Below are 24,076 nucleotides of genomic sequence, written 5' to 3' on the forward strand. Positions count from 1 at the left end.
TCACAGACATTATTTTGTCAATGCATTCTCCAAACCATTCTTTCCATCCTGTCCCACCATGTGGATACTCTTGTCCCTGAGTATCACACTGCACAGTAAGAGCTACTCTCTGTAGAGCACTTTCAGGTGCTACATTGAGACACACTATGTGCCTTTTCATGAGGACATCAGGGCAAACCTTCAAAGTAGCCTTTAATAACAAGTTGTGTGAATGAAGAACTAGGCATAGAGACAACAGATCAAATGACCAGGGACATGCAACTAATAATGGACAGAAATGGTAAATGAGCCTCAAACTTTCTAGTTCCAAAGAATCTCTACTCTTCTATGCTGTCTCTTAGCCTCTACTCTTATTTCTATTTTCTGCAGACCAGATCTTCTCTCAACACCCTCGCTGTTTTGTTCAGGTCCCTTTCCCCCTGCCTTGTCTGAAATAGTTCCCTATAACTTTTCAGCTGAAAACTCTCTGAAGGCAAGTGTCCCTGTGCTTCCCAAGATACATTGCCAATCATTTTTGCTATCTCTGGCTTCTCTCCTCAGCCTGTAACATGATTCAATTTGTTTGCAGTGTTCCCTCTGTAATAGTTAATAACATTTATTGAGTTCTTCCCGTGCGCCAGACATTCTGCTAAATGTTTTCCATGAATTATCTGAATGTATAATTACTCTGTGGGGGTAACCACCATGATCATCATCTCCACTTTATAGGTGGAAAAATTGAAGCTTAATTATCCTGTCCAAGAAGACCAGCTTGTCAGTCATAAGCTAATCTTGGAATACAGGCTTTCTATCTTCAAAGCTACTCCTTCTCATGGTTTTGATAGCCTGCTGGGGGTGCAGTGTGAGGGTGAAAGGATCACCCACATGGAGTGAGAAGTACCCGCTAGTGCTGGCATTTCTAAACCAAATGTAGTTTCTCTCTCTTGTTTTTTCCCCAAAGTACTTCAGGCAAACCCCGATGAAGAGGAATTCCAGTCTAGTACCACGTGGCATCTTGTTTTCATATGTGATTGAATGCTCAAATTTGTTCGAAATTCTTTTTATGGAAAACTATTTTCAAATAGTATAATTTTCAAAAGTTCTCAATGGAGTGGGGAAATTGGATCAGCACATCACCTGCATTTATTTTCTTTTCCCAGGCAATTTTGAAAGGACTGTAAAAGATCTTTTTTTTTTTTTAATGTTAATCTTCAAAATTCTTCTGGGGCATATAATCCTGAAGTGAGCTTAACTGCAACCGATACTGAGTTTTCATTTTTTCACAAGCAAACAAAAAAAAAAAAACCACCGAAAAGATAATTTACCAGTGTAAATTCCTTTCTGCTGATCTTTTTATAATGTGTATTTTTTTATGTTTTGCTTTAGTCATATGAGTTTTGAAGGGATGTGGATTTTTTACACAATGTAAGAAGATTATAGAGAATGTGGTTTGATAATACCACTTAATTTGTACTAACCTGTAATGTCATTCTAAGTTGGTTGCATTTTTAGGGAGTGTGCTTAAATAAGGCACCCCACAGAGCCTTCCCTGAAAGTATTAATATATCTTAATATAAGAGCAAATCTAATTACTTAAATTTCTTTTAAAAAAACTGAGGCTGTCAAATGAGCACATTAATAAACCAATTTCCACATTATCACATTTTAAAGGTGTCTTGAAAGCTTAAGCAACCTCTAGCATAAATATTACATAGATATTTCTCATTAATTTAAATTAGCAAATGCGATACAATGCAAAATTTCATGAGCTTCAATTTTTGTCTTCTAGTGACTGACAGAGAGAAAACTAGCAGGTCTGTAATCACGCATTGCTATTGCGTTCTTTACAAACTTGATTTAAAAGCAAACAAAACCTTGTAAAATATGTTTACTTAAAAATTATCCATGGCCATTTTTCTTACGTGATTCAACCAGAATCTTGATCAAAATGTCAAGATTTTTGTTCTTTTCTTTTTATTAAAAAAATTATTATGTCTTTTATTAGACTGGAATCAGTAAAAGGTAGTAGATAGTTGTTATGAAACACAGCAATAAGAATGAATACTGAGCTGGCATTTTTGCCTTAAAAAACCTGTTGTATCGGACAATTACCTTAAGCCAGTGAAACTGCACATGAACCTCTTTCCATTGCTCACTAATTCTTACAGCAGAAAGGAGCTGCCTATCCATGCATCGTTTCTCTGTCAGCTTCAGATGAGATCCTCTGTTGGCCAGGAGCATTCTCTATCACCTTGGAACCTCAGTGTTCAGATTAAAAAATAATAATAATAATTAATTAAGGGTCTTGATATAATAAACTGATGCTTCCTGTTTCTTACCTGCTAGAAATTATTTGGGACTTAAGCATTTTATAGGTAACATTTTAAGAAACATGGCAAAGGAAGCAAGAAGACTGGGAGGATCAAGAAATTATTAAAAATGAAAATGCAAAGAAACATGATTATTGAGTAGTTATTAATCCTGCATATTTACTAATGATCATTTGCAACCCTCTCTAAATCTCTCTCAATTTAAATAGATGCAATTTTCATCTGTCACACTAACTACCGTGCTGCTTTTGAACCCTAGATATTGTCAAAGGATCTATTTTAACAATGGGAGTCTTGCCAGTGGAAATCTCAATGGGATGAAACCCGTCCTTTAGAAGTAACCAGACAGAGACGAGAATTGGGGAAAAGAGGCACGATTGCATGATAGTCTGGCCACATGTTTCTGAATGACAAAGTACCCTGGAACTAGTAATTTCAGAATGTGAAAGGAATTCCACTAAGCTGCAACCTGGAAGACTGTTCTCACTGAGAAGCTCAGAGGTCTGGCTCATCGTGCTGTAGGCCAAAGAATGACTGATCCCTCTGAAAGGGCTTCCGCAATCTCACCCCCTTTGTCTAACTGGCTGCATCAGTAAATTGCTGGTGGAGAGCTTTAGAGGTTACAGAACAGGAATAGACTGCAGTTTTACAGAAAGGCAGGTGTGAGATGATTAAACATTCACCGTCTCCCAGCACTTTTCATCCCTCTGACCAATTACTTGGCATATAACTTGGAACAACTGACAGAAAATGAGGTTCTGAGTCAGTGTGTATGTTCTAAATGTGTATGTGTAACATATAATACGATTGCTCATGAAGAGTAGTTTGTTTCTGTTTTCTTTTTCTCTTTTTTTTTTGATTTATTTGAAATTTTTGTGATGACTATACCTAACATCCTAGAAAAGCCTTCTTTCAATAACTTATTAAGAAAGGTTAGTAAGAATTCAAACTTGTATGGAAATTTGTACCAGACAGGGTGTTTTCAATCCTAATAATTCAATAAGTCTTTAAATAAGAAATTCACGTGCTTATTTCATACATTAATTGCTGAAAAATATCTAGTTTTGCTTTTTTTTTTTTCTTTTTGAGTCTAACTTTGTCATCCAGGGTAGAGTGCAGTGGTGTGGTCCCTGTTCACTGCAACCTCCACCTCCCGGTTCAAGCTATTTTCCAATCTCAGCCTCCTGAGTAGCTGGGATTATAGATGCCTGCCACCACGCTTGGCTAATTTTTGGATTTTTAGTAGAGACAGGGTTTCACTATGTTGGCCAGGCTGGTCTCAAACTCCTGGCCTCAAGTGATCTGCCCACCTCGCCCTCCCAAGTTGCTAGGATTCCAGGCATAAGCCACCTTGCCCAACCTAGTTTTAGTTTCTCATTCCTTTACCTTTAATGCATCTATGAAAGTATGCAGACTTTGTTAAAGCATTCATTATAGAAGTCTGATTTAACAAGTATTCTTTGGCCATCTAATATATATTTAGATTGTTTAGGAAGTAAGAGTTATTATATGAAGAACAGGAGGAGTTTAAGACATAGTCTCAGTTCCTGAGGCTTCTACACAAGATTAAGACCACTCTCATGAGAAAGGCAATTAGGAATAAGTACAAAACAATATGTTATCAATTTCCAAAATGGATAAAATCGATGTTAAATGCTCTAAGAAGTTACAGACGTGCACAAACTAGATGGTTCTGGCAAATATTTTAGGGAAGAGGGATTTGAAGGATGGTTTTTGGATAGAAAGCATGAGATAAACAAGAATAAGGATTCCTGTAAGGTCGATAACTTGAAAATTGGAAGCCCCTGCTATTTACTTTTTGTCAGCAAAGGGAGCAGGTGTTGTTTCAAAGACAAGCTTGAGAACAAATTTGACACTATAGCTTTTTCTTCACAGAAAAAAAGCAGTTAGTTTATTTCTCTCATTGGTAGATCTGCCTTGTGTTATAAATCTTGGTAAAACTTTAGGGTAGGGAAATGTATGATTTGGAGACCTATGAGCTTCCTACAGAATAACTCTTGAAAGGATAGAAAAGAGAAGCTCATGGAAACCCAATGGTGGGTAGGACTCCCTAGAAGATGTCTTATTTGCCTCTTATGCCCAAACTGGAAGCCAAAATAAGACAGAACGAGTGGGACCACTGAAATAAGTGGGACCCAGGTAAAGACATACTGGGGGACACAGGTGGGAGTTGCATGGAAAGAATTGAGGCCTCTGTAACTGATGTACCTTCCCCCACTGGCATTTCCATGAGATCATGTTATTCATCTGAAAGAAAGTCCTATGAGAGAGAAAAGACTATCAGTAAGTAGAATTTAATGAACATTTCTGGCTTTTAAAAAGCAACCACAGAGCTAGCTGGATTGAAGGAACAAACCTGAAAGCTGTGGGAAAGAGTACAACACATTTGATGAGGACCATTCCTTTAAAAATTAAATGCCCAATCTACAAATACAGGGTTTTGGGATGAGAGCTTCCTTTCTGTGATGGAGGGATGCCCCAGCTTTGGGCTTCCTGACAGCTCCTCCTTTCTTGAGTTCCTGTTTGACTTGCTCTTGTAAAGGGCGGCAGGAGGAGTATGTCATCAATCATTGGACCAGAAGGCATGGATTCTGGATTTTCTAAACATGGATCTGAATGAAAGTGATTTATTGGATTTTGGAGTTATGTTTGTTTACTTGGTCTTGGTGTGTATATCGAATCTGCTATCTAAAGGACAAGAATAAGAGGAATCAAATGTTTCTGAAGGAAATGGCAAACTAGAATTGGAATCGTCAAAACAATGCTCTCACTAAACTTTAGACCAAAATAATCCATAATAAATTCAATTAGAATTTGGAATCCTCTACCCAAGGAGAGAAGAACACTCAGTCTGTTGTATGATTCAGTGGCTGAGCAACTGTGTAATAACTCAAACAAATTATTTCCAGTCAAAAATAAAGATTACAATTTAAATATTACTTGTCCAACTTCATGAGTACCTATAAAATCTTGAGTTATAGCTAATCAGCACCGCAGAGATGACCTAGAATTTAAGACTAGTTTAAAAACTAGCAACTTAATAGGAGACTTGGATTCTGTGTTTTATTTCTAACTTAAGAAAAGCCCAAGAGTCAGCATTTTAAAAAAATACAATCCCAGTAAAACTTTGACAGTCATATTCTGTGCTAAGGTCTATAATTACAGTTTCCATTTCTTGAGTGCCAGGTACTGTGGAATGAACTGGACTTGAGTGTTCTATCATTGCTTACTCACAGAAATACGTTGAGGGAACAACTCTTATCATCCTCATCTTAAAGATGAAGAAGCTGAGGTAAAGCGAAGGGACCAGGTTTTAGCAAACAACCAAGAGAAGGACAACCTGGGTTTCTCCAACTCTGGATTTGATGATCGCGGCAATATCTGCCCAGCTTCTTGATTCTGGCTTAGGGTTGAAAAATAATCATTCTAAGGTCAAGCAGCAAGGAAGACTGATTAAAATTCCAGAGGACACGCAGAGAGATAAAGATGATTTCTGGTAAAATAAAAACAAAACAAATATAACAACAACAACAAAAATAACCAAAAAATGCAACTCGCCGGAAAGTTTAATTTTTTTCCAAATGTTAGTGAAACGCTGGGACCACCTGTAATGTGATTACATAAACAGAGCATTAGAAGGGTCCATTCTTATCAGTCCTATTGCAGAATTTGTGTGAATGAAAATTTGTTTATAATCAATGATAATGACTCCTCTGTGGTTTTGGAATGACTTCTTCTAGGAAAATGAATTTTCTAGATGGTTCTAATTGGCCCATCTAAATGCCAAACCTAATCACTTATGATAGAAATATTTCTAAAATGTACTTTATATTACTTATGCCTTCTAGAAAAGATTATACAGAGTATTTACTTTTTCTGTTGATTTGTTGTCCTCTTTTGTCCTGGCTCTAATATTACTGAGAGTCACTCAGAGGCAACTGGGGGCGGCAGCACACGACTTACACACTCAATGGCCCTGTATTGCTACGGTTTTACTTCTTATGTTTGCTTTTTTGTTAATTTCTTCTGTTTTTCTTTCTTCCTTGCCCCAATCTCTCACCTTTCTATTGTTCTCCTGCCTTTTCCACTTGCCTTCCTTTTCTCCCTACTTCCATTCTTCACTTATCCAAAATGTACATATTGAGAGCCACCGTGACCAGCAAGGAGCTAAGCAGTGGGACTGTGCCAGGGAACAAGATGCAGTTCATGTCTTTGAGCAGCTTACTGTCTTTCTTTCTTTTTTTTTTTTTTCCTGAGATGGAGTCTTGCTCTGTTGCTCAGGCTGGAGTGCAGTGGTGCAATGTTGGCTTACTGCCACCTCTGCCTCCCAGGTTCAAGCAAGTCTTGTGCCTCAGCCTTCTGAGTAGCTGGGATCACAGGCACCCACCACCATGCCCAGCTAATTTTTGTATTTTTATAGAGACAGGATTTCACAATGTTGGCCAGGCTGCTCTCGAACTCCTGACCTCGTGATCTGCCTGCCTCAGACTCCCAAAGTGCTGGGATTACAGCATAAGCCACCGCACCTAGCCAAGAAAAAAAAAGTCACAGCGTCTCTCAGTGGGCTCGAAGTAGCTTGCTGTCTTGAACTTTCAGTTGTCACTCATTCTGGTTCCCTGTACACATCTATAATGGACCCTGCACATTCTGATTGGCTAATTTCACCATGCTCCATAGACTTTCACCTAAAATAAAAATAGCCTCTGTGTCCAAGTGGGCAGATTGCCTGAGATCGAAACAGTGTTATGTGGTGAAAAGAACTCAGACATTGACTCTGCCGTTTACAGCCTCTGTGACCTCAGGCAAATCACTTCAATTTTTCAAGCCTTGATATTATCATCTGCACACTGAGGTTGTGGTGAGGGTTCAATGCTAACATACACTTCAATTTTAAACCCAGTGGCTGCTATAATATTATTTACAATTTTTACTGTTTTAGAAGAGAAGGACTTTTCATTTTCCTTTTGTAAAATGAGATTTTTAAAGAAATTTTTTTAATTTTTATTTTTTGATGATAGAACCTACACGTGTCTCATTGTAGAAAATTTGGAAGTCACAGACTGAAAAAGGTACGGTTAAATATTTCCTTTTGATATTTTTCTATACATACCTATATTTTTTCATATAAATGAAATATACTATCTAGTCAAATGCATTTCCTAAATTTTCTATAAACTAACTTTCAATATTTGTGTGTCCAAATATACAAATCTTTTCCCTTGTTAATGGTGTCTTGTTAAACATTCTTGGAAAAGCTCTGATTTCTAACATTTACCAATTAATGTGGTATAAATACTCCCTTGATGACTGATTTCAGGCTGCCACCAGTTTCATAAACGACTATTAAAATACCTAAATAATTATGAAAAATCAATATAAGCATAATACTGCTGTGAGTAATCTCTACAGTCTCGGTATGAGATGAAGTTTTAACTTCACTGGTTTTGTTTTTTTCTATTAGCTAATGTTATTCTAGTACTATATATGGAAAACTTTTTCCTTTTTTTTTTTTTGGTTTGCTTTTGATATGGTTGCTGCTTTTACTGTATATTGCATGCCAGTATTTATTAGAATCTGTTTTTAGAATATTCTACTTTTTCATCTCTCTCTCTGTTCTTCTGCCAATCCCAGGCTATCTAAGTTATGTTGGCCTTATCATCTACTAAGCTTGTTGAAGATAGTGGTTATGTGTTTTTATCAAAGCACTCCCCTCGGCCAAGCGAGGTGCCTTCTGTATGGTAAATTTACAGAAAATTTGTGTTTCAGTTGGTATGTTTTACTTCCTGGCAACATTAGTCTTTCAGGGGCCCTCGATGTTTTAAGGGATGTACCAAGTACTTATTGAACCCAAATATATAGTAACAATATTCTAGAATTTTGGTCCTAAAAGTAATATGTAGACATCTGTATTCATCATCTAGTGCTGTGTAACAAGCTATCCTAAAACTGAGGGTTGGAATAACTAAGATTTCTCGATTCCCATTATTCTTTTTAGTTGCTTGTTTTAACTAGGCTCACTCCTGAGCCTGCATAGAGCTGGAGGATCAGCTATAACGGTTAGGCCTCTCTCTCCATGCGATCTTTCATCCTCAAGGAAGGAGGCTAGACCTGGCTGTCTTACGTGGTGATGAAAACATTTCAAGAAGGCAATGCACATAGTGATTGCTTATCAAGCCTCTGCTTGATGTCCCACTGGCTAAGGCACATCACATGGCCAAGCCCAGTGTGCATGTGAGAGAAGATGACACAAAGTGGCAGAATATGGGGGATGTGATTCATTGGAGGAGGCAGACATTAGCATATGGTTCTATAGCAATATTTTTGTCTTCTTTTTTCTTCCAATCTGGTCACACGGTTGGCCTCCATGTAAACGGAATGATAAACAATGGCTTATCTACAGCACTAATAATAGAAACCCAAGTGCATTTTTAGGCAGATCATCACTTCTTATACCCTTGGCACCCATGATTTTATGTACATGTGTTATTTATACACCGGTCCAAGAGAACTAAAGCCTTCTTGGAATGAAAAGCAGATTCACGATTAAGCGTTAGAAATACTCAAAAGCCTTGAAGGCTACGGCTAACTTTTTTATTTTAAGTGAATATTCAATTTAACCTTGAGCTTCTTAGGAATCAAGGCAAAAAGGGAGAAACATGGTAAGTTGTATACTGTTGATTACTTACTGAGGGAAAACACACTGGTTTTAGGAGCGATTATCTTTTTCTTGGCTGTCTTCATAGAGTGGCTTAGCGGACTGTGTATTCCATGAAGCCTCACTGAGAGTGGAGAAGCATTTTTCATACATCCTGTAATAAAAATCAAAGGCATAACAGCAAAATGAGACTCAGTGGAGATGTTTTGGACACCAGATAAACTATGTGATCAAGGAATGCGGACTTTAGATCATTAATACTACAGACAGAGAACTTTGAACTTTGAATACCAAAAATTATCAATGCAACCTTAGACCACAGGTTTGAATTCCTAAAGTTATCAGTGCAACTCTAGATCACAAGAACACTATCAGAGATACTTGGGGACACTGTTGTTGTTTGTTTTGTTTTGTTTCTGGGTGAAAGAGTCTCATTCCGTCACCCAGGCTGAAGTGCAGTAGTGTAATCTCAGCTTACTGCAACCTCTACCTCCTGGGTTCAAGGCATTCTCCTGCCTCAGTCTCCCAAGTGGCTGGGATGACAGGTGCCTGCCGCCATGCCCAGCTAATTTTTAAAAAAATTTTTAGTAGAGACCGTGTTTCACCATGTTGGCCAGGCTGAACTGCTGACTGCAAATGGTCTGCCCAACTCTGTCTCCCAAGGAGCTGGGATTACACGCGTGAGCCACCATGCTCAGCTTGGGGCCACTTGTTCTTCAAACATATACATTTTCTACCACCGCAGAATGCCCCCTCCTCAGAATGCCACTTAAATGCCCCCTCATCAGAATCCCTCCCTGAATGCGAAATGGCTCTCCCAATGTCCCCCGTCAATATCACTATTCATTTACCCTGCTATATTTCCCTAATGGCTGATGCCACCACTCAGCAACTGCAAGATCAACTGAATATTGCACTATTGCAAACAGTGCAACATCAATGTCCCACAGTGACCTTTCTCTGATCAGAGACTTAACATCAATTTTGTTAGAGTTCTGATCGATCATTTTTATGAAGGTATTAGATGCATAAAATTTAAGACAATGTGAATGTGGATCCAAAGTTTTTTTTCATAGAGTAGCCACTGCCTGTGCAGACTGGATCTGCTTTGAGGATTATTACGAGCAGTGAAAGTGATCAGAGAGAGCTGTGTTTCAATGTCACTTGGATGCCAATCTTAGCTCTGTCACTTGTTGTGTGGCTTTGGTGACTTTCGGCCTCAGTTTTCTCAGAGGTGAAATGGGGATAGGATCCCATTTAGAAGATGGTTTAGAAGATTCATATAGAAGGTGCACGCATTGCAACTTTTCTTCTTTTTTGTTGTAATTCTGAAAGACGCAGGAGTTGACAAAAGAGAGATGGAGCTGTTTTTTTCTTAAGGCAATTTATTGGATTACCACAGGGATGTTTATTTTCTCAATTAGAGGTCATGAGACACAAAGACCACTAATGAGTGAAATTGGTGGCTGGGGGAGTTGAGGGCTTTCCTCGCTTCTTCCAAGTTCTTCTTAGACTGGAAAAATAAAGGAAAATAAACAAAAAACAAGCAAAAAATGATTCTTTGTAAATTTTATGACTGCAGTGTCAAAAGTCTTCTATCCAAATAGCAGTAAATATTCTAATGAAGTCTGGAAAGAAAGCCATTTGTAATGGCTCGGGGCAGAGTATTAAGATAGCCTGTTTCTAGTTAGCCGGTCATTAGGGAGATCTAACATGCATGGGAAATGGTTTCCTGTTCTAAGTGCTTTAAAACCAAGTTTTAGGAAACTCCGTTTCCTGCCGGCTCATTTGGAGACAACAGTGTGCCAACTGGTCAGAATTTTCAGTTGGCCACATGGTCACCTTCTCAGCTACAGTTTAGTTTCACTGCAGCAACCTCTACCAGGGAGAGGGAGCTTTGCATCTCAGGGGTCCTGGTGGGGAGTAGATAGTGCCACAGAGCAAGGACATCTGGACTGGGCACAGCTGAAGGCTGTCCTTTGCCTCTGTTGTAAATACATTGGATTGAACAGTTCATGGAATGAATCAATACCTGCAGGAGAATCTTCCAGCCATCACCCTAGATGCATCCCTCTAGAAACAGACTGAGGGGGCTGGTGAGAAAATGGTGGATAAACTCCCTGGTTTGGGAGGGATGGGGCAGCTGATGGGAGAGGAAATTCTTTTGGCTACCTGATGTGCTGTGAATTAAAATGGGATTTTCCAAAACAAGGAAGTCTCAGAGACTTCAATTAGGATGTAGATGAAAGTATTTGCTAATCAAATCCATTTGCTTTCTTTGGTGTGTGAGATGAGGACCAATACTGTACTTGGAAGCAGGAAATTGATGGATCCAGGAAGACTGCACATTTCCTCACCTTCAGAAGGCACCCCCTCTAACATCTGCCCAAATCAAAGAAGAAAACCCTTAGCCCCCAATTTATCATTGAGCCTCACCCAGTAAAGGGCCCACCTCCAGGCACCCTGCTATTACCTTAGAGGGCACAGCCAATCATAAGCACTTTACAGACACTTTCAAAGCTAATTGTGAGGGCAATGCAATGAGAAAGTACATTGATTATTATTTATGGTAAATTACATTTGAGGGCCCAGTTCTTGACTCCTTACTTCATCCACATTCCTGCCATAGCCTCATTTTGGGCAGAACTTCCTTTTCTATCTCTTGACTCTACTTTAGCTTTTGGCCAGCAATACATAATTAGAAGTACACAGCGCCAATTCTGAGTCCTGGCCTTCAAAGGCCACATTTCTTCCTGCCTTCCTGCAGCTCCGCTCTCACCTTCAGAAAGGTAAGACTAGAGACACATATAGCAGAGTCACCACTATTAACCCGCAGACTGCAGTGAGAAGCAAAGCCTCCATGGCTAACCCTCAGATGCATGAGAATAAATAACTACTGTTTTAAGGCTCTGAGTTTTGGGGCAGTTTCTTAACAGCACAATAGCTAACTGATCCATCCTCATTTTACAAATAAAGACTCAGAGATCTTGGTAATGGTTTTCCCAAAGCACAGAACTGATAGCTGACTGAATCAGGATTCGAACCTAAACCAAGTGCCTGTAATCCCAGCATTTTGGGAGGTCAAGGCAGAAGGTTGAGGCCAGGAATTCAAGATCAGCCTGGGTGACATAGTAAGACCTCCATCTCTACAAAAAAAAAATTTTTTTTAATTACCCAGGAATGGTATTTTGTGCCTGTGGTTCTAGTTACTCAGGAGGCTGAGGTGTCGGAATTACTTGAACCCAGGAGTTCAAGGCTGCAGTGACCTGTAATCATGCCACTCCAGCCTGGGCCACAGAGTAAAATCTCATCTTTTTTAAAATTTTATTTTAAACTAAAACCTAGAGGCATTTTTAACCATTATGTTAAACTGCCCTTTCCAGTCTTACTGATGAGCTAGAAATTCCCTGGAAGTTTTAAAAAATTTGACTTTTCTTTTTTCTTTTCTTCTTTTCTTTTTCAGACAGATTCCAATGCCATATTTTTGACTGGGACAAGTAGGGGTAGAACCGGTTTTTCAGCCAGGTCTTTACTCCTTATCAGTTGGAGCAGGCAGGATGAGGAAGACAGCCCTAGAGTCCTCATCTTATCCACTGTCTTCTGACCTCACTGCAAAGCTTGCTACCACTCCACATGTCATCTTATTTCTGCCAGGCCTGGGCCTTATTTTCTACCCTTCTTTTCCACGTAAGTTGATTGATAGTGTTAGATATTTGCATTGGAACAAGGGAAACATGATACAATTTCAGATGAGTTGCTAGGCAATTGGGATGAAATGTTTGGTCTGCCTAGCACACCTCAAATCTTAATCCCCAGGAACTGTTCATTAGGCAAGTCCTGGGGGAATTATAAAGATAGCATCACAGATTGAAAAAGCTTGGTCTGAGAAGTCAGGACACCTATGTGCCAGCCCTGTTTGTGCCACTAACTCCCTTTGTGAACTCAGAAGACTCCCTGTCTGATATAGTCTGGCTCTGTGTCCCCACTCGAACCTTCTGTCAAATTATAATCTTTAATATTGGAGGAAGAGCTTTGTGGGAGGTGATTGGATCACTCAGTCTTGCTGTTCTCATGATAGTGAATGAGTTCTCACGAGATCTAGGTGTTTAACAGTGTGTAGCACCTCCCCCTACACTTTCTGTCTCCTGCTCCGTCACATAGGATGTGTTTGCTTCCTCCTCGCCTTCTGCGACAATTGTAAGCTTCCTGAGGCTGCCCTAGCCATGCTTCCCATACAACCTGAAGAACTGTGAGTCAATTAAACCTCCTTTCTTCATAAATTACCCAGTCTCAGGTTGTTCCTTATAGCAGTGCGAGCATGGACTAATACACTCTCTTTCTGTGGATCTTAATTTCCCCAGTAGTCACAAGAGGAGTTGTCAAGAAGGCAAAATCTTTTTGATTTTTTCCAACTTTATCATGCTCTCATTTTCTGCCATCAACCACAAGGGCCCAGAAGATCCAGGCAGTCCCACAAATACTGAGCTGGAGTCAAATTTCCCCCCTTTTAGATCATTAGACCTGAACCTGTTATTTTCATGATGTGCTCTGAACAACCCAGGATTTCATGTCACTGGGTATAACATAGATATAATTTGGAAAAGAAGAGGTTTCTAGGAAGTACAATAACAGTCCCCATTATTTATTTTTAAAATCTTATTTAAATAAAGATTGTGCATTTAAAGTTGTATTTGATTGAACAACGGTCCTTTTTTTAAATTTTTCCTGACAAAAGCTATGAATTATTAATTTCTGTCATTGTATTCACTGAACAAATGTAATTGCAAGTAAATGTCTAAAGTTAATGAAAAAATTAAGAAAAAAGGATTGCTTTATAAGAATTAATAAAACATTTCCACAACCTCTTTGAAATCGTGATTATGAAGGCTTGCAACACTTCTTTGAAGCTGCATACCCAGAGCAAAGAGGCTTGAGCTCTGCTCTTTCTGTGGTGTGAAGGAGGAAGACATTCCATTATGATTGTACCGGCAGTGGAAATCAACACACACGGGTTTTCTAACCTTAACCCTCCTGTTATGCCAGTTCCATTGTAACAGGTTTTCATCTATTCAGAGCCACCTTTCATTATGGGAGGTCATAAGAGCTTTCCCTCTTGCACTTTGTCTGCTATCATAACCATTTAATATTGTTACATTAACATACCACGGCAAAAAGCGGCACTTCCACTTCCGAAAGAAACAACAGAAACTAAGAAGAAAAGAAGCAAAAGAAAGAAGAGAAATTAAAAACAAAGGTGTATGGAAACATACAGGGATTGGATCTCTGAATCAAGCTGGCGTTTAACCACAAAGCAGAGAACTGAAATAATTTCAAGCCTCACCCCTCAAACATCCTATAAGTACGTCTTCACCAACACCCGGACAAAACCAAAACTAGCCTTCCAACTTTATCTAGTTCCCAACTCACTTGAGCTCACCTTTCCTTCCTCGCCCCGTTCCCCACTTCCTCTACTCCTATCCTGTTCATACAGTAGTAAACACAGGGATAGCTGGGCTCTGATTCAAGTTCGTCACACTCGTTTCATGTCCTGGGGCACAGGCAAGTCCCTGCTCCCACTCAGAGTTCCATGTAAAAGTAGGGACAACAGTACTTGACTTTCCTCCCTCATAGGATGAGTGTGAGTGCTAAGGAAAATTATACCCATGTCCACAATGAGATATTAACGTAACAAAATATTTTTTTTTGTTATTTCAAATCTTTTAGTCTCTGAGGAAATCCCAGAAGCCATTCAGCAGTGCAGCACATTGGTTTCTACACAAAAATGGAAGCTGGAAGCCAGTTGTCCTTCCTGGGATCACAGCTACACCACTTTTCTCAGCATATTCTGCAGGTAAAGTGGAGCCATGTGACCGAGTCTGACCAATTATCCATTAAACCTCCTATGTATTTCTCCTGGTTTCTCTCTTTTTTTAAAACTTCCTAGGAAGATGCAGAGTATGCAGTAGAGCATTCCAAGTCTTTGCAGATTACCAAGTCACCAGTTGTACAAACACTGGGTATTTGAATCACCATGTGGAAATCTGAATATCCAGTAGGACTATAATATAAGCAACAAATAGACCCTTACTGTATTAAGCCACTGAAATTTGGGGGTGTTTGTTACATCAGCTAGTGGAATTTATTCTTGCTAATTCACCAAATTAGACCTATGAGAAGCATGAGTGCAAATGTATAGTCAATGCATGTCAAAACTGTATGAGTTATTTTTTTCTGGGGCTATTTCAAAACTATTTTTCTGGGATAATTGGCTCCCAACTTGTACAATATAAAGAGAGTTTTATATTAGGAAAGCTCTGTCCTTGTGGGGTAACTGCTGTCATAGAGCAGACTTAACAATAATTTCTTAATAGGAAACTACCAGGGTGCCACATCCTTGGTCACCTCCTGTAGCCAACACAACCGTATTGCCACCAAGAGATGCCTGGGTGGGGTGAGAGTCTGTGTGTGGTTTATGATTCTGAGATTTGTAATGCAGGATCTTTTCTCTCTAGCATTGCCAAAGAAACATCAATGACCAAATAGGGGCAAAAGAGAATCATATTTTGAAAGATCTCTCATTCTCTCTCTTTCTCTCTTCCCACCCTGCCGCCACCCCCGACCCTGCCCCATGTATCCACCTCCCAGATCTAAAGATTTTTGGAACATAAAAAAGAGATTAAGTAGAAAGGCATATTCCTATAATTTACCCAAATGTGCACATTTCAATCTATGGCTAAAAGCAGCTCCAAATTACCCCCAGACCAACACACTATCCTTATTTAAGGGATCCTCTTAACTCTTACCCTGAAGTCTCCATAAATCTGCCTGATATATAGATGTCAGGCATTTTCTGGCAGTTGAAACATGAAACATGACATCAGCTGGGGATTGAGTTACAACTCATAAAGACCATGTTTATTTGCTGGTTCTGTTTAAAAATTTTTCCACTATCATTTTACTCAAATGGCCTCCTATTTTATGAGAAATAATGTTAGAACTAATGAAGGAAGGTCTTTCTGAGCTCAGCTGGACATGCAGGCTGTGGCTGTCTTCGTTCCGACCAAATATTTAAATTATTTAGAGCCAATTGTAACCTAATGTGTTGACGAAATGGCACTGCAAGCTAATACAGAGACTTCAAACACAAAAATGAGAGGAGGAATCTGAGAATTAAAGAGGAAGAGATGTTAAAAATTAGAAGAAGGACAAGTTCAAGGAAGCAGCCCAGCGGGGGCCCTGTGACGCTCCCCGCTGTCAGCAGCCCTTGAATCTCAAAGGGAGCTCTGAGCCATTTGAAAGAGCACTCCAGGCACGTGGTCGGTGGTGGGGCTGGGTGGGGGGGCCCCCTACAGCATCCCCCTGTATATTGCCCAGTAGGGGGTATTAGAGTCACTGACCAGGGGCTTTATTTCAAATGGCAGCAGTTGATTTGAGAAGAAATGCTTCTTGTTTAAGGGCTCTGAGAAACAGGAACAGCTATAATAGAAATTAAATTTTTGTAGTTAGAAAATCTGGAATTTTTACCTTGCGACCAACCCTCTCTCAACACCCACCCCTCCAAACCAACAAACAAACTGAGAATATGCATTTAATACTCATAGTACATACACTAGGGAACCTTGTGTCTCAAGTCTTTAACTCAAACTGGATGCTCGTATAATGTGTTGAATTAGATTCTACTCATCCAATGAATCTGGTCATATGCGCAATGAAGTACATGCCTGACTCATATTATTTTAGTAGTGTTGGGCAGCTCCTAGCCTCTTTCCCTGCAAATTTCCTTCCAGAAAGTATGCCACTACTATTTTTTAAAAATTACGCCTAGCATTTTATTTGAGCAGTAATGGAAATTTCCCTCACTGAGAATATGCTTTCCATAAATTTTACCACAATGGCTGTTCTTTTCTTTCCTTCTTTTTTTTCTTGCTTATGCTTTTTGCTTTATTTGAAGTGTCTGTTGCAGTAAAAAATAATCCTATAAGAGATGTTAAAAGGCATTCTTAGCATCCTGTAGTGAATCGAATGGATTTTCTCCCTGGCTGGATCGATGAAGCATCCTGCTAGCCCTAGGGGCCTGATGGGATAGGGGGGCCAAGTTTCAAAAGGGAAAATGAGCACCAACTTCAGGTTTGTCTCAACTGCAGAATGCCTCATGCTGCCTGAGCCACTGGATAACAGGTTTTCCAAGGAGGACATTTCCCACTCGTCATGGAAAACCATCTCTAATATTGGAAGAGAATCCACAGTTATCAGTACAGTATTGTCTCAGCCTTGCTTTGGAATTCCAGCTCAGGGATCAGCAAACTATGGCCTAGAGGCCAAGTCTGTCTGTCTTTATAAGATCCATGAGCTAAGAATAGTTTTGATGTTTTAAAGTGATTAGAAGAAAAGTCAAAAACAGAACAATAGTTTGTGATATGTGAAAATAGCAACAAATTCAAATTCAGTGTCCATGAATAAAGATTTGCTAAAAAATCAGGCATGCTCATTTATTTACATGTTTTTTACAGTTACTTTGCAGACTCAAGGACAGATTTGAAAAGTTGCAAGTCTGTAAAGACCCTGCAGTCTGTAAGGCCTAAAATATTCACTTTCTGATCATTTTACAGAAGGTTTGTCAATCCCTGCTCTAATTGGGCATTTTGTGGCTTTAGAAAATATGCTTGCTGTGGTGGTCTTGCCTTTCTAAACTTTATTTTTTGATGACAAAATAAAGTTTGATGCTTTATTTTTAAAGCAAAGCTCATTCTCCAGGCTGGGAAATTTTGTGTCTGTGTATGGTAAAATGGCAAAATACATGTATCATGCCATTTCCTATTTTAAGCATTTATAAATGTAGAATTCAGTGGCAGTAAGTACATTTATAAAGTTGTGCAATCATTACCATTATCCATTTCCAGAACATTATTGTCATATCTAACAGAAATTTTACACCCATTAAACAATAACTCCCTATTCACTTGCCCTCAGCCCCTGATAACTTCTGTTCTGCTTTCTATCTCTATGAATTTGCCTGTTCTAGACATATCAGACCAATAGGAGCATGCATGTGGCCTTTTGTGTTGGCTTCTTTCACGTAGCATCATGTTTTCAAGATTCATTCGTGTTGTAGCTGGACGAGGACTGTATCCATTGTGTGTCTGTATCATTAGGCATATGTACACCACTGCGTATTCATTTTTAACCAGGACTGTGTTGTGTGGTATATGATTCTTCAGATTCACTCAGCTATACAGTATCCATGTAGGAGTCACAGGCCAAAGCCTCTGTGCTCAGAGGGAATTTAAGGGCAGGGAAAAAGTACTCTGTTTCTGGACACATGCACCTCCATCCACCTCTGGATAAAATCAAGTGGTCCAAGCAATCTTTGGTTCATACACTTACCTCTATGCATGTTTGTAATATCTTAGAGAGTGTATTAGTCCATTATCACACTGCTCTAAAGAACTACCTGAAACTGGGAAATTTATGAAGAAAAGAGGTTAAATTGACTCACAGTTCTGCTAAGGAGGCCTCAGGAAGTTTACAATTATGGCAGAAGGCAAAGGGGAAGCAAGGCACATTTTACCATGGTGGAGCAAGAGGGAGAGAGAGAGAGAGAGAGCAAAGGGGGAAGTACCACATTTCTAAACCATCAGATCTCATGAGAATCACTTACTATCACAACAACAGCAAGGGGGAAAGCCGCCCCCATGGTCCAGTCACCTCCCACCAGGCCCCTCCTCTGACATGCAGGGGTTAATATTTGACATGAGATTTGGGTGGGGACACAGAGCCAAACCATGTCAGGGAGCAAGCAGGTGATGAGACTTTTCAAGCGTTTTTCTAAGTTTAGAGAAAATCTAGGAATCTTTGAGATAAAACCTTTTTTTTATGGAGAAATATCTGAGATGTTCCAAATAGAGATGACTCCACCAATTTCCTCCACCTAAACTCTTTGAGTGTATGTAAGAAAATATATCATTCTGCGTTGGCAGGGACTGTATATACATTGGATATACGATATCAAATTGTAATACTGTGAATTAAGATAATCAAAACTGGAAAAGTATTAACCAAAAGCAACATTCTTTAAGCAATGTCTATTGAGTACATTCGTCCCCATGCTAGGCACAGAAAATTTGGATATGTACATGGCATAGTTCATGACATCATCAAGAAACGTTAATTCTAGTACCTCGATTTCTAAACTGCACAAAGGCACCCAGGACGCTGCAGTGAATTGACATGGGAACTGTGTGATATTTTAACTGTTTGAGGAAAACACAGTAACCTTTGTTAGACACTGCAAACTACTAACTTGAGGTACTTTGAACTTATTTTTAACATTAGATCACAGTATACTTTTCTGGATGATAGTCTATCTTTGGGAAGCTCAGTTTTCAGAGGCTGTGTTAAAAAGTGAGAACCATGTGAAAATCACTGTGGAACAGGAAACAGTAGTGGTGACCAATCTGATGTTAAGACTTGACAAGTTTTGCAGAGCCTAACCATCATGGACATCTCATTAGAAATTGCGAGTATTGGAGAATAAAGTAAAGAGAATGTTTCTTTTCTTACAAATGTTGTATGATTTAAAAAAAAATGCCTACTAAGTTTTTAGGACATTCGTGCTTGTTGAGTTGTTTGAGCCTGACTACTTACTAAAGGGAATTGATGGGTAATTCTTTTGAACTGGAAGCACTGTGAAGAAATTAGCAAGGCACTAAGGGCACTATGAATTGAGAAAGTTGGTGAACCTCTGATCTTGTGAATCAAGCATGCTACTCATGTTGAATATGAACACTTTTTAAATTAAATAAAAGCAAAAGACAAAGGCTATATGGTATGTAAACAATGCAGCAACCAGCAATGTCACTGCTGTTATAATTCAAGGGTAATCAATGTGATGCCATCGGCATTAATGACACAGAGTCAATATGCACGAACTTTTAATATAAGCCTAATTATGAGCATCTCTTGGCATGAAACTAAAAATATTGAAAATGTTGACTTTGGGGAGGTGCCCTTGGATCAAAACTCCTGAAGATGTCAATAATCTATTATGATTTTCATTTTGCAGAAATAGTGCTATTATTTCAAAAGGTCTCAAAAATCAATTTGGCATTCAGTGTATCTGTGTAATAATGACATTCTAATTAAAAATCCCAATCTGAATAGTACAAAGGATGATGTTTAATCTCTAATCAATGATCACCAAGCCCAGAAGTTATAGATGCAATACCCCTTTTAATGAACTTCAGTGCTTTTCTCAGATTTTGTCTGCTTCTCTCCTTTCAGTTTTGGAAGCCTTTTCTGTCTGAGAACTTATCTGAGGAAGTGGAGACAATTTGGTGAAACAAGCACAGAAATTAAAGCGAGTAACATCAAAGAAAAATACCATCAGAGTTATGCGGGTTTCTTTTTAATTGAAATTTATAATTGCTCTTAATTATAGGACATACATTAAATGTTACTTTAAGAGGCTGAGGGTGGGGGTGGAGCCTGGTCCACTCTAGCCCCATGAGCTATAACCTTGACATTTTAATTAGATATTATTTTGAAATATGTAAAAGTGATTTACATACTCATGGCAAGGGTCAGCTGCCAACATCCCGGGAGAGTCTTCTCACATCTCTCTTCCTCTAACACAGGTAATGTCCCCTGTCAAAGGGCCATTTCACCTCCCTGTCAAAGGGGAAACACATCATTGGGCAATTTGCCCAAGACAAACTGATGCACAGTTTTAAAAATAACCAACGTCTCAAAGGAACAGTAGAAATTCTTAAGAGAGGTGAAAGCAACAAAATATGTCAGCCTTGTGTACACATTCAGGTTTTCTAAGGATTCCTCTGGGCAAAACTTCTTCTTCATAGCAATCCAGTGGCGGTGGCAGTGGATGAACAGACAAAGGGAAGTGGGTCCAGTTGATTTATGGGCCACACACACCCATCCTGCAGATAAAAGGGATGTGAGAGGAGAGTCGGGAATCTTCTCTTGTGCCATATTACTTGACTGTAGGCGGATGATTAAAACCAACCCTTAAGTCCCTTTCTCACAAGATGCCTTGCTTTTTTATGCTTCAATATATTAACAATTTTGGAAAAAAAGCGGTAGGAGAGATGGGACAAGCTTATCCTTCAAACTTTGCCATCATAGGTTAGCTGGGGGTCTGAGGACATGGAATGCATTGCTGATATCCAGCACTAGGGGAAACACACTGATGGAACTGATGGAATTCTTCCAGGAGGGAAGAGACAAGGTGGAGAGCATCATTGTTCTCCATCCAAATTAAACATTATTATAATCTTTCAAAATATTGGGCTCTACCCCAAACCCAATAATAGGGAGGAAGAATGAGGGCCCCAAATTAAATTTCAAAGAGATTTGAAAGAGAAGGCTGGCAGTGAAAGGAGAGCTTTGTCGTCCATGAGGCTCTGGACACTACATCCTACCCCACCATCCTGGGCATTGTACCTTGGAGACTGTGTAGGAACAACGATACCTACACTGAGTATGGATTCTCTGGAGGAATTTGGCAGGAATGCCCTGGTTGCTGGGCTCCACTGTCCATTAAAGGACTTATCACCAAGGTCAGAATCTGACCTAGAGGATGCGGTGGCCACTGGAATGCAAATTTGCCCAGAATCCCTTATCTCAGGCCCAGCAGGCACCCTGTGCTTCAGCCATGGCTGAGCCAGAGAGGGGATTTTTTTTTTTCCATCCCACATTAGGTCTAGGGCCCCAGTCAGGGGCACTTGCATTACTGCCTCCTCCAGACCCAACGGGGGGTCCCCTTAGCTATGTCACAGCATAGAAAGAGGTCAGGACTAGAAAATTCTTATGGTGTTCATGGGGGTGGGGGCTGACGTCAGGGAAGAGAATGATAAATGAGAAATGGGATGGGGTTGCTTCAAGGAGATGTGACTACATTCCCTTGACTCCATCTCAGTGAAGCAGATCAACCCTATTCATATAAAATCCCAAACCTGAAACTGAGTAGTTGGAGCACTGAGGGAGTGAGAGCAGAGTGAAGACTGCCTTTTGGGGCACCACTGTATTCTCTACACTGGTTTGCCTCATGGTCCTTTGACAGGGAGACATTACCTGTGTTAGAGGAAGAGAGATGTGAGAAGACTCTCGTGGGATGTTGGCCGCTGACCCTTGCCATGACAGCAACCAGAATGCTTTTCCACTTCCTGCCTTCAACTGCTCTTCCCATGCTAACCCACATCCTGCCACAGGATACTCACTCATCATCACCAAGAACTGCCAATGGATTGCTCCATGCACTCCAGCACTGGGTAATTATTCTTTGCCATACACTGCTTCTCAGGCTTGCTCTACAAAGCAAGAGAATGCTCCCCTGGAGAGGAGAAATAGCTCAAAGTGATTGTTGTAAGGGAATGCAGAGGAAACCTCCTATTGTCTCCACCGTTCTCACCTTCATGGGCCATCTTCTGGTCTCACATATATGGCCATTTCTTTCCATTGAGGATAGAGACACTGGGAAAACACTCCTGGAGAGAGTGCAGAGTAGGGGCACATCCCATAAAAATCCACTTTGTGTCCAGGAGGCGACTGAATGTATTTCCTCCACGCATCTCAATCTAATTTCCCGTGGATTTCAGATCATCTTTTGTTTCCAATTATGCTGCTTTTCACATTATCGATTTGGAGGATACAAATGTTGAATGACAAGAGAGGGAGAAGACGAAGGCAAGGAGGAGAATTCCATTTTGCCTGAAGGATAAGATACTCGAAATGCCACCCTGCACAGCATCTCCGAAGCGTTCATCAACGTGGCAGAGGCTGGCTCAATTATCTTTGTGTCAGATGATTATCTGAGAGCTTAATTTAATCTCCATTATCCTCCCCCGTCATATTTCAATTAAATCTGCTATCAGAGTGTTAACACATCTTTGAACCTGCTATTTCTTCAGTTAATTTTCCACTAAGAGGTGCTGGAGAGTAACAGATGTCATAATTATGCAATTATTAAGTGTATTTGACACTCGTTCTCTCAGGATTTTGTGGTTAGGGTAGGAGCGTTGGAAAATTAATCTGATGACAATATGCTTCCGTTGTGATCCATAGCACCACTGCAGGCTGGGGGACTGTCCTCCCGCTGTTTCCGAGGCTGCCGCCAAAGAAGTAAAGGATTAACTGATTGTGCGTCAGATTCATTTCACTTTTGTATGTCTGGTAAATTGCATGAGTTTATTAGGTTGAGCAGAAGTTCAGAAGCAGAAGTTTTTTTTTTTTTTTTAACAGAAACCTTTTTCAAGACCTCAAGAAGTATATTAAGTACATCTCAGGGAATATGTAAAGTTAGCAATTATAAAGTTAAGGGCAGTTAATCTTGACTTTAAAATCTTGGGTTTCAGTTGGGGATTGGATGCCAAAGAATTGTATGATCTTGGTTAAGTCACATCCTCTCTCTGAGCTTTGGATCTATGAGGAATGAGCAGCTCAAAATTCCGTAGTTTACTACCTCTCCCAGCTTTTCCATTCCCTGAAAATTGTTACGAGCTATCTGTTTTCTCTCTTCCCTCAATATCATCTATACCTATAGCTATTTAAATCCTCAAATTTGTTAAAATCAAAGTCTGAAAAGACGTGTCTATCTTTTGGTCTATAGTACATACTCATTAAGATCGAAAGCTCATCAGGTCTTCTAAGCCTGGTTTTGACATTTACTAGCTGTGTGACCTTAGGAATTGCTTACCCTCTTTGAGCTTTAGTTTCCTCCTCTATAAAATGACAATGATGTTGAAATCTATTTCATAGGATTGTCGAGATGATGAATTAAAATTGTATAAGTCACAGTCCATTACTATGGGTCTGTCTGGCTCATAGAAAAGGAGTTGGAAATGCATAGGGGAAGCTGAAGTGGGGAATGGATACGCAGACTGCATGGGTGTGGATATCCTTGGAAATCTCCATTTGACATCACTTAAGGGTTTCCATAGTATAAAGAACATGGGTGTGTCCTTGCAGGCTTGAGAGGTCATCCAGTTGGAGCTCTTGCTTTTAAGCACAGAGGGGACCTTCTCACACACACTACCTGCTGTTGGAACAGTGGGGCTAGGAACCCAGTTCTCCCTTCTCC

General features: G+C 39.8%; 1 long non-coding RNA gene across 4 annotated transcripts in view; it reads left to right on the forward strand.

Moving 5' to 3' along the window:
• Positions 1-24,076, forward strand: part of LOC128930269 (uncharacterized) — a 126,310-nt gene that overhangs the window by 64,242 nt on the left and 37,992 nt on the right. For 2 of the 4 annotated variants that reach the window (XR_013530458.1, XR_008478109.2), the window contains exons 2-3: positions 12,449-12,672; positions 14,710-14,836. This is a non-coding gene — a long non-coding RNA (uncharacterized LOC128930269). Of the gene's footprint in view, positions 1-7,304; positions 7,400-12,448; positions 12,673-14,709; positions 14,837-24,076 lie in introns of those variants that run through there. The other 2 variants (XR_013530459.1, XR_013530457.1) reach the window with 2 other exon arrangements.

This window comes from Callithrix jacchus, chromosome 20, assembly GCF_049354715.1.
Source record: "Callithrix jacchus isolate 240 chromosome 20, calJac240_pri, whole genome shotgun sequence".
Lineage (NCBI taxonomy): Eukaryota > Metazoa > Chordata > Mammalia > Primates > Cebidae > Callithrix > Callithrix jacchus.